This window comes from Cavia porcellus, unplaced genomic scaffold, assembly GCF_034190915.1.
Source record: "Cavia porcellus strain 051 isolate PalLab524CR breed Dunkin Hartley unplaced genomic scaffold, mCavPor4.1 scaffold_32, whole genome shotgun sequence".
Taxonomy (NCBI): Eukaryota; Metazoa; Chordata; class Mammalia; order Rodentia; family Caviidae; genus Cavia; species Cavia porcellus.
Genome location: NW_026947515.1, coordinates 35,903,636 through 35,918,287, shown reverse-complemented (window position 1 = coordinate 35,918,287; position 14,652 = coordinate 35,903,636). Strand labels below are relative to the sequence as shown.

General features: G+C 45.3%; 1 long non-coding RNA gene and 1 pseudogene across 1 annotated transcript; both read right to left on the bottom strand.

Moving 5' to 3' along the window:
- Window positions 1-462: 462 nt before the first annotated feature.
- On the bottom strand, window positions 463-10,141 carry LOC111755727 (uncharacterized). The gene is made up of 2 exons (XR_002790296.2): window positions 9,921-10,141; window positions 463-1,471 (listed from the first exon to the last, which is right to left on the bottom strand). It is a non-coding gene; the product is annotated as an uncharacterized LOC111755727 (long non-coding RNA).
- LOC100725097 (transcription initiation factor TFIID subunit 9B-like) lies at window positions 5,717-7,391 on the bottom strand (annotated as a pseudogene).
- Window positions 10,142-14,652: the final 4,511 nt, after the last annotated feature.

Below are 14,652 nucleotides of genomic sequence, written 5' to 3'. Positions count from 1 at the left end.
GCCAGGCGTCTGGATTACTTTTCTCTGATTGCTGGGATAAAATACACCCAAAATGAAGGCAGGAAAGGATTATTTAGATAACAGTTTTCCATGTTTCAGCCCGTACTCTGCTGGCTCAGAGGAAGGGTGACGTGGCCAAGGAGCAGCTGTGCACAGTGGCTGGCTGCAAGCATCAGGAACCCAAAGGGCAAAGCACCCCTGCTGACCTCCCTTTGTTTCTGGTGGCTACTGGAGCGCTCACACCGCCAGTCCCAGCGCTAGACAGTGAGCCAAGCACAAATGCCAGACTCGGCCACCTGCCCCACCGCGACCACGTGAGGCTTGAGGGACATCTACACACAAACCGTAGCACCACGCTTGGTGTGCTCAGGAGGCTGGCCTGAGCTGCATAGAGACCCTGTCTCAGAAAAACAGGGAAAATGTCTACCTTCTTGTCTTGAATTTAACAACCTCACATCTCTGTTCAGAGTAATTTTTTCTTTTATTTTTACTTAGTTTTTCCATCTTCTCTGGTTTTATGCCATTTTCAATATTGCAGGCGAAAAGGGAGGGACGTGGTGAGGGAAGGCGGGTACTGCGGCCTGTCAGTGTCTGCCTGGCAGTTGCTAATAGATGCTCAGGGACCGGGTGTGTGTGTGTGTGGGGGGGGACACAGAGAGGGCTCTGTTACACCATGTCATCTTAAACTGTGTGACAGTTTTGCCAAACAGCGTCCCCTGGGGCGGTGTTAAGGCTCTTGCATTACCTGTCTGCTGTCTGCCCTCCTCGGCAGGTGTATTCAGCATTCCAGATGCCTTTCATTTGTTCTAAGAACTGTGCCACCTGCTTTTCTCACCCCCTCTGAGCAGCAAAGTCCTGGCAATGAGGTAAAAGTCTGCCCTTTGCTCACTGAACTCTGGGGTCTCTTTGTTTTCATCTTGTTCTCAGGAAAACACTTCAAATGCATTTGAGAACTTAAGCTGCTTCTCCACAGCTTCTGAGATCAGCCAGTCTTGATGTACAAGCAACCAAATTATGTTCTCCACTGCGGCCGAGCTAGCGCCCTGGGCCAGGGTAGGGTTAAATTTGTGGTTGATTTCTGCCCCTGAAGCCGCTGCCTTTGCTTTGCCACCTTTGACTGCTAGGTCTTCAGGGATCTCTCCAGAACGTAAGCCGCGGAATGTAATGGGTAGTTTGGCAGCAGTGTTTACCAGAGCAGTTTGTAATCTGGCTAAATGTGAGTGAAGTGATGGACCATAAAGTTCTTTGCAGGTCAGTGTGGAGTGGTGCAAAGCATGCTCTGAGAATCAGGGCGGAAGGATAGGTGGTTGCTTAAAATATAGTTGCATCATTCTTCCATAAACACATATTACGGTCTTTTTAAAAAAATTCTTTAGGGCTGGCTTTAGCCCAGCGATTCCTTCGAGTCTGGCTTCCCAACCGCCCAGGCCGATTGGTCCGGTGGTTCAAGACCCATGGGCACTCTCCAGTCCTTTTTGGGAAAAAAAAAAAAAGATCTTTAACCTTCAAAGTCAATTTTTGAATTTAAAATTTCAAATTTTAAGTAGTATTTTTTTTTTTTTGTCTTTGTTTTTATCAGTACCAGGGATCGAACTCACGACCGCCTGCTTGCAAGGCAGGTGCTTATGCCGCTGAGCTAAATCCCCAGCCCCCCAAAGTTGGTTTTTAATGTGGATGACATTTATTTAGATTTTACTCAGAAAAGTATCCATGAGCTTTCATGTGTGCCACGTGTGTAACATTGTCTGCACTTCATTTAGTCCTTAACCCTCTTAAGTCCTGTTTCTGTTTCTCATGTGCGAAGACTGAGGTTTGATAAGATTAAAGAGCTGCCCAAATGTATGTGGCAGTCGCAAAGTTAGGGTTGCAGCCCGTGTTAAACTGACCCCCAGACCGTCTCGTCCCTTCAGAACACACATTAACCTGTTTCCTTCTGGAAACCGTGTTGCCTTCCTGTGCGAGGTCTTCGGGAGCCGCCTCCCGTTGCTGGTGTGTCCGCAGTCGCCCTGTGAAGGGAGGGCTGGTATCTTGTGAGTTTCCCCTCACAGCATGAGAAGCCACCGAAGCAGTCTGCTGGTTTCTAGCGCACTCGGTGTCAGCGTTCCTACAGTTCCGTCCTTGGTTTCCTTGGAAACGTAGTTCACTGCTCTTCATTTCTCTCTAGCAGCTTCTTTGCTTTGGTGATTCACGGAGACATTTTGTTCTGTCATCTGAAATTTTCGTGTCTTGGAATACATTTGGGGATCTTGATACTTTTTTCCTTCAGCATTGTAAAGATTCCGCGCCAGAGGCCCCGATGCTGTTTTGCATCAGGTGTGCCGTGAGCAGCCTCCCCGTGGTCCCGGGGACTCAGCACTCCTGTAAAGGACCCTCTCCCTGCACCCTCTTACTTCTTCACGTGAGGCCTCTGGAGGCCTGGCAGTCACTGAAGTCCTGCTTCCTGTGCCAGCAGAACCCTAAGGAGCCCTGCTCGGATCGGGAGGTCCTCCCAAAGTGGTTCTCCCTGCACCTGAGGCTGCTGTTCTCTCTGTCTACTGTGAAGGCCAGCAGCCTTGACTTTTACATGTCCGTGTGCTCTGATGATCTAGGAGAGGCCAGGTGACACTGACATCATCAGGACAGGGTGTCTCAGCTAGTCTGGTCTCCAGATGTGAGGGGTAAAGACTGCTTTTCTTGCCCTTAACAATTCCACACCGTAGGCGCTGACGTTAATCCACGGAGCCCCCGATAGCCTCGCCAACGAGGATTCCCACTGAACTGAGTTCCTCCTCAGCTGCACCTTCTCGCTGCCTCTTAATCCCTGGAGAAGGAGTTTGTTTGCAGATACCTGACACAGCTCACCCTGAGCTTCTATAGCTTCTAAGCCACATCTGGGTTCTTGCGTGATACTCCAGCCATAAACAGGTCGGGAAAGTTCTCATGGCAAAAGCTGTAATGTTAGAGTGACCCTATAGCTGGTAATCAACAGTGGGCCTCCTTTACAACCCATTAAAGCTTTACAAATGATCATGAAAACTTTTTGATTCTTGAAGAGCCTTCTCAGCTGGAGAGAAGCAGCTCTTTTTCTGAGTCTAGGGCCCTATCCCCATCAGGTTGGGCTGTAAGCAGAACCTTTGGAACATACAGGCCTGGGATACAGCTTCCTCACTAATTAGCTGTGCTATACTGGATAAACCACCTTTTCTGGGCCTCAGTTTCCTTCTCTGTAAAATGGGTTTAATAATTGGTTGGGAAATCTAATGAGATTTGTGTAAAGGGCCTGGCAAATGTTAAGAGCTTAAGGTTGATGCCCTCCCCTTCCCCTGGCTCTGAACTGGCCTTGAGAAAGAAGGGAGGTACTGCAAAATGACCTCAAACTCCAAAGGACGTCAAAGCACCTCTCCAGCTCTGCCCTTCCCAGTGATCAGCATCCCCTACACCCCAAAATGTCCTCCCAAGCCACACTGTACATTCTCAGGGCATTGGAGGACTGCTGTGCAGCACCGTAGCGCCCGCCTGAGTCTTCTTGGGGCTGGGAGGGGGTGCACGCTGAGAGGCCGGCGGTGGGTGCTGCCAGGCTGGGCCTTTGGTGGTGTATGTGGTTGGAGGACCCGAGGTCGGGGGGAGCGTCGGGAGGCCCGTGGGGCTTATTCCTCCAGCACGAGCTCTCATCTTGGTTTTCTAGAAGAGAGGGACTGAGTGCCTTCCTAAGGGTGTTCTTCCCCTTTGTGGATGCTCTTGAGTGCCAGAGGAAGAGAAGAGAAATGACGTTCATTAAGGGAAAGGAAGGAAGGGAAAGGAAAAAGTAAGAAAAGGAGAACATGGAAACGAAACTTTTGTAAATCAGGAGAGGAAGAGGGTTGAAGACGGGAGAGAAATGGGAAGCAGAAAAGAATCAAGATATATCAAGTACAGGTACAAACTCCCCATGATGAGTGTGATCATTATATCTGATGTACCAATTAGCTTAATTAAAAGTAGCAAATCCCCCGTGTGTGTGTGTGTGTAATTTCTGTCTTTGTAGTATATTTGGATTTGGATAATTCTTGTTTTTCTAGAATCTCGAGCAGTATCATTAGATTATTAGGCTCACTGTCTTCCTGACGTGGGCATTCCTGGCCATAAACCTCCCTCCTTAGGACTGCTTGCATTGTCTCTTAGGTCTGGTGTGTCACACAGGCATTATTACTTTTTAAACATAATTTTTTAAAATAACCTTGAAAAAAATGCATTAATAATAATTTTGAATGCATTTATAATTCTGAAAGACTTCACTTACATCAGTCAGCCCTCACAACATCCCTGTGAGGTAGCTAAGGGAGGTGTTAATTTCCTCTTACTAGTGAGGAAGCAAGGCCTAGAGGTGACAGGAGGTCACACGGTTGGTAAGTTACGAAGCCAGTACTAGAATGTAGGCCCTCTGACACGCCTGAGAGCGTTCGAGTAGTGCTGTCTATGCTGCACAGTGAACCTTCTCTCCTATGATGTCAGTCAGACTTTTAAAAAAGTTTTCAGAGCATCTTTCCCTGACGTCCTTAAACACTCAAACTGTGATGAGACATTCTTCCCTGGTACTGGGCTATTTCTCAGATCTCAAGCAGCATCCTAAGATGAAACTTATGACTAAGTATTGAGGATCCTCGGTTCAAACTTTAACTTATGAAGATTTACTTCAGAAAATTCTGCATGAGTATTCCTAAGGCAGACATGCCAAAACTTATTTAAACTAAGTAAAACGAGCCTTTGCACATTCTCAAAAGCTTTGCAGTCTTACCAGTAAGACTCTTAGATGTGTAAACGGGAAGGTGTTTAGCAGCATTACTGGGAAACTTACGAAGAGCAAGTCACAGGAGGTCATTTGGCTCCTTTGTTGGCCTCGTGGAGGAGGGACCTGTCATAGAGTCCGCCTTGGGTCCGACCCGCCCTCATGTGTGACGTCTTCGCCAACGAACTGCAAAGGTGGTCTGGGTTACAGTAGTAGAGGGTGTAGGCAGGAGTGACAGCGTAGGTGCATGCGGTGGGAAGAAAACATCTGGCCTTCAGTGACTTCAGAGTTAGGTCCCGTAAATTACGATCAAGGCAGATTTGAAACTATCGCAGCTCTACTAAATTAAAATAGTGAACTGTGATAGAGTTATCAACTTGGAATACAGTGAGTGTAACTGACCCAAAACTACATGTCAAAAGCATATAAATCCAACAGGGATGAAAGGGAAGGGGTAAAACCCAATTCCTACTTTGGTGTGGAGTAAAAAGCAAACATTCAGATTCAAGTAAACTAGAACATGTAAAACAGGTTTTAAAGATACGGAAATGTCACTGAGCTGTATTATCAGGGATGGCATTTAAAAGCCCAGTTATAACCTTTTAAATTTAAGGGCAATGGGAGAAATAAGCCTGTAGGTGACTGGTACAGAAAACAAATGGGAACTAGAAAGGAGTTCGGGTGGAGAAGCAGGGAAGACCAAGGAACTTCAGCACTTCCCACATGGATTTAGAATCTCTGCATCTGCCTCTCCAAAACATGGTTCCTGAATTCTGGGACTCAGTGGAAAGAGTGATGATGAAAGCGATACTTTTTACCTTACAGAAAGAAAGTACTTACTTAAATGCAGGTTAGAAATCAATGATAGACTTAGCAGCGAGGCTGGGAAACTGAATTCAGTGCTACGGTCAGTAATAAACGGCAGAAAACTGCTTTCAAAAATAGAACTGGCACGGTAGCACTTGACATTAATAAAATTATTTTTAAATTTTTATTTTAAAGGGAGTAAAACGCAACAAAACAGAACAAAATAGGACATAAGAAAGCAATGTAAGAGATATAAATTTCAAAGCTAGACGATCTGAGATCTTCACTGTCTATCATATTGTCTCTTGTTTTCTTCCAAATAGTTGTCCATGTTTTCGCATACAGAGAATTCATACAAAACAACATAGTATAAAACTGATCTGAACAGAATGAGGAAGGCGTTTTAGGTCTTCAAAACCAGACAATAGGGAAGTCACTAATGGCTGTCGTAGAGTCTCTCGTTCTCTTCAAAATAGCTGTCCACACTTTCATGTATATTGAAGTTCAACAAAACAAAACTGGCAGAGGGGGAGGGGTTGCGTGGTTCCCCTAGAGCTCCAGGTCCCGGCATGGCGCAGGTCCCAGTAAACTCCGGAGGCTCCCAGCCTGGGCCGCCGGAGCCTGCCACGCTCACAGCTACTCACCAGAATAAAACTATTAAGAAACAAGTTTTTAACTTTTGTACTTGAAGCCGAATGAGAAAACACTTATATTCTTATTAAAGAAATCTAACAATTTAAACTAATTGAAAAATATTTAAGCTGTATTTAAGTTTTCTAAGATAAAAGCAAGATCTAGAATGCTCTATCTTGTTACACAGGCTCAAAATCAGCTCTATTTTAAAATGCATCTGGACTAGCGCACACTGCACTGTTACATAGTACCACTGTCATCATCATCTCCCTGTTTTATTTTCAGTGGGTTTGGTTCATTGGCTGTGCTTTGTGTTGGTGGTAGTGATATTTTTAAATCTAATCATTAAGGGATTAATGAAAACATTCTGAACTGCAGTAGTTGCCAGAACTGGCTTGAAGGCTGTGACCTGAGAAGATGGAGCCTTTGGCTTGTCGCTGACGCTGGCCTTAAAACTTTACTTGGGATGGATTCTGCTGCAGTAGGACTGGTAGGTCTGTACTAACAGCTGCAATGCCTAATCGCGGAACCAGTCATCTTTGACTGGGTCCCTTTTTAACTAAAGACTTCGCCCGTATTTAGGAGCTGTTAAGCAGTGGTACTCTAGGTCCTGCATATGGCTTACTCAGTGGCAAAGGTATTTGATTTTCTGCCTTGCAAAATCCAGTAAAAAATCTCTCGGGGGAGGAGAGATAAAAGACTGGTCAGCAGGACCCTGGATTGCCAGTCTGATCATTGCATCAGCATTCGGTTTCTTAGCATGGCTTGAATACGTCTTTGCATCATAAAGAGTTATAGTCATATATCAGAAAGCATATTACAACATTCGATCTATAACCCTTGGCTCATGCTCTGTGATTTCCCTATTGTTTGGGATCTGTGCCATCACCTGTGCATACTGGGAGTGTCCTTGGGAGGTGCCATCTTGCCTAGCTCTCCATGTTGCCCAGCCTTCCATCATCAGGGGAGAGATGTACAGGCACTATTGTTTGAGCCTAGGAACTGTTTAATTTCTTCTGTGATCCATTGATTATTCAAGAAGGTATTGTTTAATTTCCAGACATTCGTATAATTTCGGTGGGTTTTTTGTCATTGATTTCTAGTTTCATTGCACTGTGATCTAATAATATGTATTGAATAATTTCAATCCTATCCTATTTACTTACACATGCTTCATGGGCTGATGTATGACCTACTTGGGAGAAAGTTCCACGTGTTGCTAAGGATGCGTATTCTGTTGCTGCTGGGTGGAAACTCTGTAGATCTCTATTACATTCATTTGTTCAAAGGTGTGGCTCACCTCTGACATTTCTTTGTTGAGTTTTTGTCTAGTGGATCTATTTGTGACAGTGAGGTCCTGAGGTCTCCCACTACAATTGTGTAAAGGTTTATCTGATCTTTGTGTCTAGTTGTGTGTGCTTTGAAGTTGAGGTGCCCAGGTGCAGTGTGTATATGTTTGTAATTGTTATCTCTTCCTGTTGAGTTGTTTCCTCAACCAATATGTAGTGACCTTCTTTGCCTCTTTTGATCAGTTTTCACTTAAAGTCCCCTTTTTCTGAAAATATGATAGCTACTGCTGCTTGTTTTTGGGTTTCCCTTGCCTGGAATATTGTTTTCCATTCTTTGGCTTTTAGTCTGTGACTCTTTTTGGGTAAATGTGTTTCTTGTATATAGCATACTGGGGATTTTGTTTATTGATTCATTCTACCAATCTGTATTTTTTTTGAGTCCTAAGAATTGAACTCAGGAACCTGGGGTTGCCAGGCAGGTGCTGTGCCTCTGAGCTATATCCCCGGGTCCAGTCTGTATCTTTTGATGGGGAATTGAGACCACTTGTATTGAGAGTTATTACTGAAGGGTTTCTTCTTGTCACTGTATAATTGTTGTTTCTGCTTCCCTTGTATTCTCCTGCTTGGCTGTTCACCCTGCCTGGGGTACTCATTCTCCTAGCCCTTTGGCATTGCTAGTTTTCATGATCTCTTTCAAGGCTATTCTTGGGAAAAAGTTTTTTGAGTTCTGATTAGGTGGCCATGGGTTTCTTCAGCTTGTTTTTGTCATGGAAGATCTTATTTGTCCATCATCTTTGAAAGATAATTTTACAAAATATGTCACTCTGAGTTGAAAGTTTTCTTCTAGGACTTTATCTCACTTTTTTTGTTCCTTCTCTCTCTCTTTGCTTTATTCATTTTTTTCTATCCCATGATATTTAAAATTTTATCATAATCTATCATCTTCAACATAATATTCATATTTTAATTATGCATTCATTTCATCATACGTGAAAACATCACCTAATTATTTTAACTTTTTTTTGTCTTTTTTTGAGACGGGGTCTCCTATGCAGTTCAGGCTGGCCTTGAGCTCACTTTGTAGCCCAGGTTGGTCTCAGACTTGCAAAGATCCTTCCACTTCAGCCTCCCAAGTGCTGGGATTACAGGTGTGAGCCACCACGCCCGGCTAAATTATTCTAATTTTAAGCAATCTCATCTCCAGGTTTGAAGCAGTTGACAGCCCTGGTGTGCTGGCTTTCTGCTGTCCCTCCAGCTCAGCCATGTTTAGGGAGACACTAGGGCAGGGAAACAGCGCCTGGCTTCAAAGAGTACACATCAGCACCTCAGCATCCCTGTTACATTGCTGAGAGCCAGTTGAAGGGAGGAGGAAACAGCTCAGCCAGCTCTGTGCACATCAGTACACGGATATGGGGCTGGATTTAGCCAAAGTGGAGGTGGCTGCTCTTTATTCCAGAAGAGTCGTCCACGTGGTCCTCCACACAAAGGTGTTTGGTATTTTGTCTCAGCAAGGAGAGATTGCAGTAACCATGACAGGAGTGTAGCTCAGTGTAAAGTCTCTAGGTTCAATCACAAATACTGGAAAATAAATGGGCTTTTCCCCCCCTTTTTTGGTGGTGCTGGGTTTGAACCCAAGGCCTTACTCATATAAGGCAAGCGCTCTCCCATTGAGCTGCAATCTCCACCCCTTTTCCTTTTGTTTGAAACAGAGTCTTGCTAAACTGCCTAGGCTGGTCTTCAACGTGATGGTCCAGCTTCCGCCTCTCAGGTACTGGCCTTTCCAGTGCATCCCACCACCCTAGGCCTTATCTCTTCTGTACGGAGAAACAGAACTTACATTCTCTGAACAGTTGCATAAACACACAAAATGCGTGGGTGTTTCAAAACCCCACAAGATGAAGTGAATTTGCTTTGGAGGAAAGAGATGGAGCGGCCGACCGGGAAGAGGTGAGGGAGGCTAAGCAGAAGTGGGTGGGAAGGGACAGCAGCCACAGGGCTGAAGAAGCCTGCGCTGTGACTCTGACTGGCGCTGACCCGAGGAAAGGCTGGCGCTCACTACGGCAAGTCCTGTTTCTCCACCTCTATCGCCAGTAAGGTCTCCTTGAGAAACTTTTCCTATTTTATTATCTTTCTCTGTGTGTTGTAACAGTTTTATTCCTTTTTTTCTCCAATCAGATTTTAGTGGTACATTTTAGATACACATAATGATCACATTCATCGTAGAGAATTTGTACCTGTTCGTGGTACAACTTGATCTTTTCCCCCCATTCCCCTCACCTCCCTTCAATTCCCCCTACTCTCCCCTTTTATAAACACCTTGTTTCTCTCTCTCCTTCTTTTCTCACTTTCTCTTCTTTCCTTTCCTCCTCCTCTTCCCTTGTCGCTCTCCCAACGTTTCCAATTTTAAAGTTCGAACCTATGGCTGCATATCTAATCAGAGTACTTACATCCAGCACTAGATGAGGCCGGCAGGGAGAGAGGGACTCCCAAACCATGCTTTCCTTCAGGAGGAAAAACATCCACCCCAGTGTCTTCGCAGGCACAGAGCTTTTCCTCCCTGCTGTGGGCCAGGGCGGGACGGGAGGGAGGCTGCCTGGGTGAGCTTTGGCTCCTCCAATGATTGCGTCTTTCCTTTTAAGGGCATTTATTTTGTTTTGTTCTGATCGGTAAATAATATTTTCCATAGAGCACTGGACAATCAGAGGAAGCGTGGGAGGGTATATTCCAGCTTTTTTGAATGCATCTGTAAAGGGGGAGGAGAAGAGGGAAACAGACTTGAAAGTCTTACGTGTGGATCCTTGAGCTGGTTTTCTATTTCACTTCAGTGAATGTTGTGCTTAACTTCCCACACACAGCACTACTTTAGGACTGAAGTGAGAAGCGAGTCCAGAACAATAAGCACAGACAGTAGATGGAGACTGCCTCCCCCCACGCCACGCCACTCCCGAAAGCAGGGTAGATGCCGAGTCCAGATGTGAAGAGGACAGACGGACAACACAGAGACGCTAGATGGCTTTTGCGCTTCTGACATTAGGCTAAATAATTGAAAAGACACCTAAGGAAGCACTTCTTATGCACCGTACATGCCATTTTTATGAATATCAGAAGAGACAAAGCTCTGTGGACAGAGATGCCGAGTGGCTGCCAAAGAGCACAATCTTTCTCTGGGGATGACTAAAATGTTCTGAAATTAGGTTATGGCACCGATGGCACAGGTTGGAAAGCCACTGAACTCTCATTCATGGAATGCATATTCCACATCTAAACAGCTACTAAAGAAAAAGCTGCCTTCTCCTGAAAGCAAAGCAGTTGCCACTTTAAATGGAGCTAAAGAGGAAAACGTGCCCCTGAGGATGGGGTGTAGATGAAAGGGCTGATTTTGAGTGGGGATTTTGAATGAGTTCGAAGAGTATTTAGGCCTTTGCTATACTAGTCTCTCCGTTTGGTGCATGTTTGGTATTTTTCATAATACCAAGGTAAGTGAAATGTTAAAAACAGAAACAGATACTAACTACCTAAAAACACCTGAGAAGTCGAGGGACAGAAGATGGGTGATGGCAAAATGTGAGACAACCTCACAGACATGCCTGGAGGAAGGATTATCACAAGCTTCTGGAACGCATGAAAAGAGCAGTTCTGTGTTTGGGCATTTGGAACCAGGGCAGCTGATACACAGAAATGAAAATGTCCGGAGCTGGTATTTACATCCTCATTGATGTTTTCTTACTCAAGTAGTTTTCTGTTTTTAATACTGAGGATTGATCTGGGAAAACTGAACAGTTTAACTATTTTAACAATACTGAGGATTGAACTTATGCTGGGTAAACTGTTGCTCAGCCACTGAACCATATCCCTAGCCATTTTTGTTTGTTTGTTGTTTGAGACAGGCTCTCACTCTGTAGTTCAGGCTGGCCTTGAACTCGATGTGTAGTGGAGGATGGCCTTGAACGTGCACTGATCCTCCTACCCCGGCCTCCTGAGAGCTGGGATCACAGGTGTGCGCCACCACACCTGGCTGCCCCAGTCATTTGCAAAATTTGATTTTGAGTCAGAATCTCACTGAGTTGCCTGGGCTGGCCTTGATCTTGTGATCTTCCTAACTCAGCCTCCCAAGTCACTGTGCCTAGATCAAGAGTATTTTATAGATTAAAAAACCGGGCAGCAGTCATACGTGGTGGTGCGTGTCTATAAACCAGATTTGGGAAGCCGAGGGAGGAAGATTGCTATGATTTTGAGGCCATCATGAGCTAAATACTGAGACCTTGTCTCAGAAAACAAAAATCACAGAAACAGCAGCAACAACAACCGAAGAGCAAGAAATGAAGATGTAAGAATTTTCTTTGTATTTTTAGGTAGAATAAAGACAATAAAACAATTACTCTGAAAATGATACAGTAGAACTTCCCTGCTAGGTCCCAGATGCTCTCGGAGACAAAGTTGACAGTGTAGATAGAGCCCAGTCCAACACCCCTTCCCCTCACAACCTTCTAGTCTTGAAAAGGGTACAGAGATGGCATCAAGAAACCAGTCACAGAGGCCGGGGTGTGGCTCCATGGTCAAGCAATTGCCAGCATGCACAGGCCCTGGGTGTGGTCTCCAGGACTACAAAGAAAGAAAAAAAGACAAAGACAGAAAGAAAATGAAGGAGGAAAGGATGAAAGAAAGAAAGAGGAAGAAAATTTATAAAAGAAAGAAAGGAAGCTCCATTGTGAAGTTACGCCTCCCCAGCAGACAGAGCCCAAGTCCTGAGGGTTATGTGTCTGCCAAGAGGCACCCCAAGAAAGGCCTGAGGGAGATGCAGGCGAACCTCGAGTGCAGGTGTTGGACAGCGAAGGCCCTCAAAGTGTCCAGTGAGGTCAGACCAACGCCAGGTGCCAGTGTCAGCACACAGCACTGCTCGCCTACATCCCCGACCAAGCTCAGAAGGGCATCATGCTCCACAGTGTCCGGGCTCTGCCCACCCAAAGCCAGAGCCAAGGCTCCAGCCGAGACCTGGCCCTGGCTGCAGCCTGCCCAGTGTCGGTTCCCGCGCTGGGTCAGGCTCCCGGGAAGGCTCCCTGGGCCCTCTCCCTTCTCTCCCTCCCTTCTTTCTTTCCTTCCTTTCTATCCCTCCCTCTCTCCCTCTTTCCTTTTCTTTCTTACAATATCCACAGAAGTTTCCCCCCCAAATGTCTGTAGTGAAAAAATTAAAAGACAGTAAATATTTGAACTGGGAGAATTAAGAAATTAAGTCTTGGCCTCCAAGGTAGGGATTTCATGAATAGTAGAATTCGGAACACAAACATTGGGAACACCCATGTTATTACAGATAGACCTTCACCCTCGGCATGCCCTGCTCATACAGGTCCTGTCCACTTCTCCCTGTGGGTTTGAGTTCTCACCTGTCTGGGCTCAGTCAAGAATTTCTCTCTAGATGAAAAGGAAAAAGATACAGCTCAGAGACATAGCCTAGAAGTGTGAAAACGATAAAGGTCATATTTCAACAAGGTCAGACCTAACAGGAATACAGTACACATGTCCAATAAGCATCCAGGGAAAATGAACTTCTGACTATATAATTTTCAAAAAAGGCAAATCAAAACATTAATACAATATTATTTGTCAACTATGAAAAGAAAAAATAATTTTGAAACAGGATCTTATTATGCAGTTCAGGCTGACCTTGAACTCACTGTGTAGCCAAAGCTGGCCTCAAATGCATGGCAATCTTCCTGCCTCAGCCTCCCAAGTGCTGGGATTACAGGTGTGTGCCACACCTGACAAGAAAAAAATTTTAACAAATATTATCTGGTTAAAATTTAATAAGAGTCGAACGTGCTGGTATAAGTGATGGATGAGAGAGGATTGTTACTAAAAGAAATGAGAAATGGGGTGGGTAAAAAGAAGGGACCATTACAGAGATGTTCTGATTTTGCTTTTTATCTGAATAAATTTTGGAGACTTGGAATTTTTGCACGAGAGGGCATAGACCTGGCTAAGGCTTTTGAGTCAGACTGCCAAAGTTCTTTTCCAAACAGCAATCCCTGCCCACCCCCTCACTGGCTTTGCCTGATAACTATTCAAAACAGCTGTCTGTGCGTTCAGAGGACAAAGTTCAGCAGGACTCTGCAGGTTTGTCACACTCAGTGTGGCCAGCAATGTAGTCCTGGTTCTGGGGTCAGGTCTCGGCTTGGGCATGCAACTGAGCCATTACCATAGGTCTCGTTAAGCAGAACTGCTATTCACAGGATTAAGATGAGGCGGATTTTTAAGGTCTCTTTCTAAGGTCTACAGCTTTTTAGGGAGGTGCTGGTCTTTGAACCCTGTACACCTCAAGCATTCTAAGCACTACCACTTAGCTAAGCCCTCAGGCCATAGCATTATGATTTTATGACTCTGTAAAAAGCTTTTCCTCCTCCTCTTCCTTCTCCTCCTCCTCCTTGTTTTTTCTTTTTGAGATAGGGTTTCACTGCGCAGTTCAGGCTGGCCTTGAACTCACTTGGTAGCCCAGGCTGGTTGGAACGTGCAGCGATCCTCCTGCCTCAGCCTCAGCCTCCTTAGAGGTGTGAGCCACCACAGCGGACTAATAACAGCTTCTTTACAGCTTTAAAAGGTTTTAACAGCGGAATTTTTCTGGAGGATAAGTTGCTACCCTATGACATAAATCCTGATCAGAATGAAGGCCCTGGGTGACGAGGCTTGTTCATTGGTTGTTCACTGGTACATGTGAGATCCTCTTGGGGGACTCACACGAATGCTTGGGGATGACTTTGCCTGATGTGTGGGTCTGCAGCACCAGGCGGGGCGAGAGGCAGGGCACCGTGCGCCAAGCCTAACTGGCCTCGTCCAGCCTTCCCTGGTCTCCCACTGGTTGCACCACTGACCTCCAGTCCCTCGGGCTGTAACAAAAACCAGACGATAGTCTGTCTTCGTGGATCTTACATTTTAGTAAGGAAGCAAGACAATAAGATAAATAAAATGTATTGATAATGCTAGCTGTTAAGAAAAAGCAGGACAGTAGGATATAAAGTGTATGAATAGTGAGAGGTAGGGTGTTGAAATATTAGATGGGGTGTTCACACTTCTGAGTAGAACATAAAGGACATTAACGTGTCTGCTGTGTGGCCTCCGGAGAAGAGAGAACAGGGCGGGCGAAGGTCCCGAGGCGGGATTATGCTCATCCCTTTCAGGAGTAGAGAA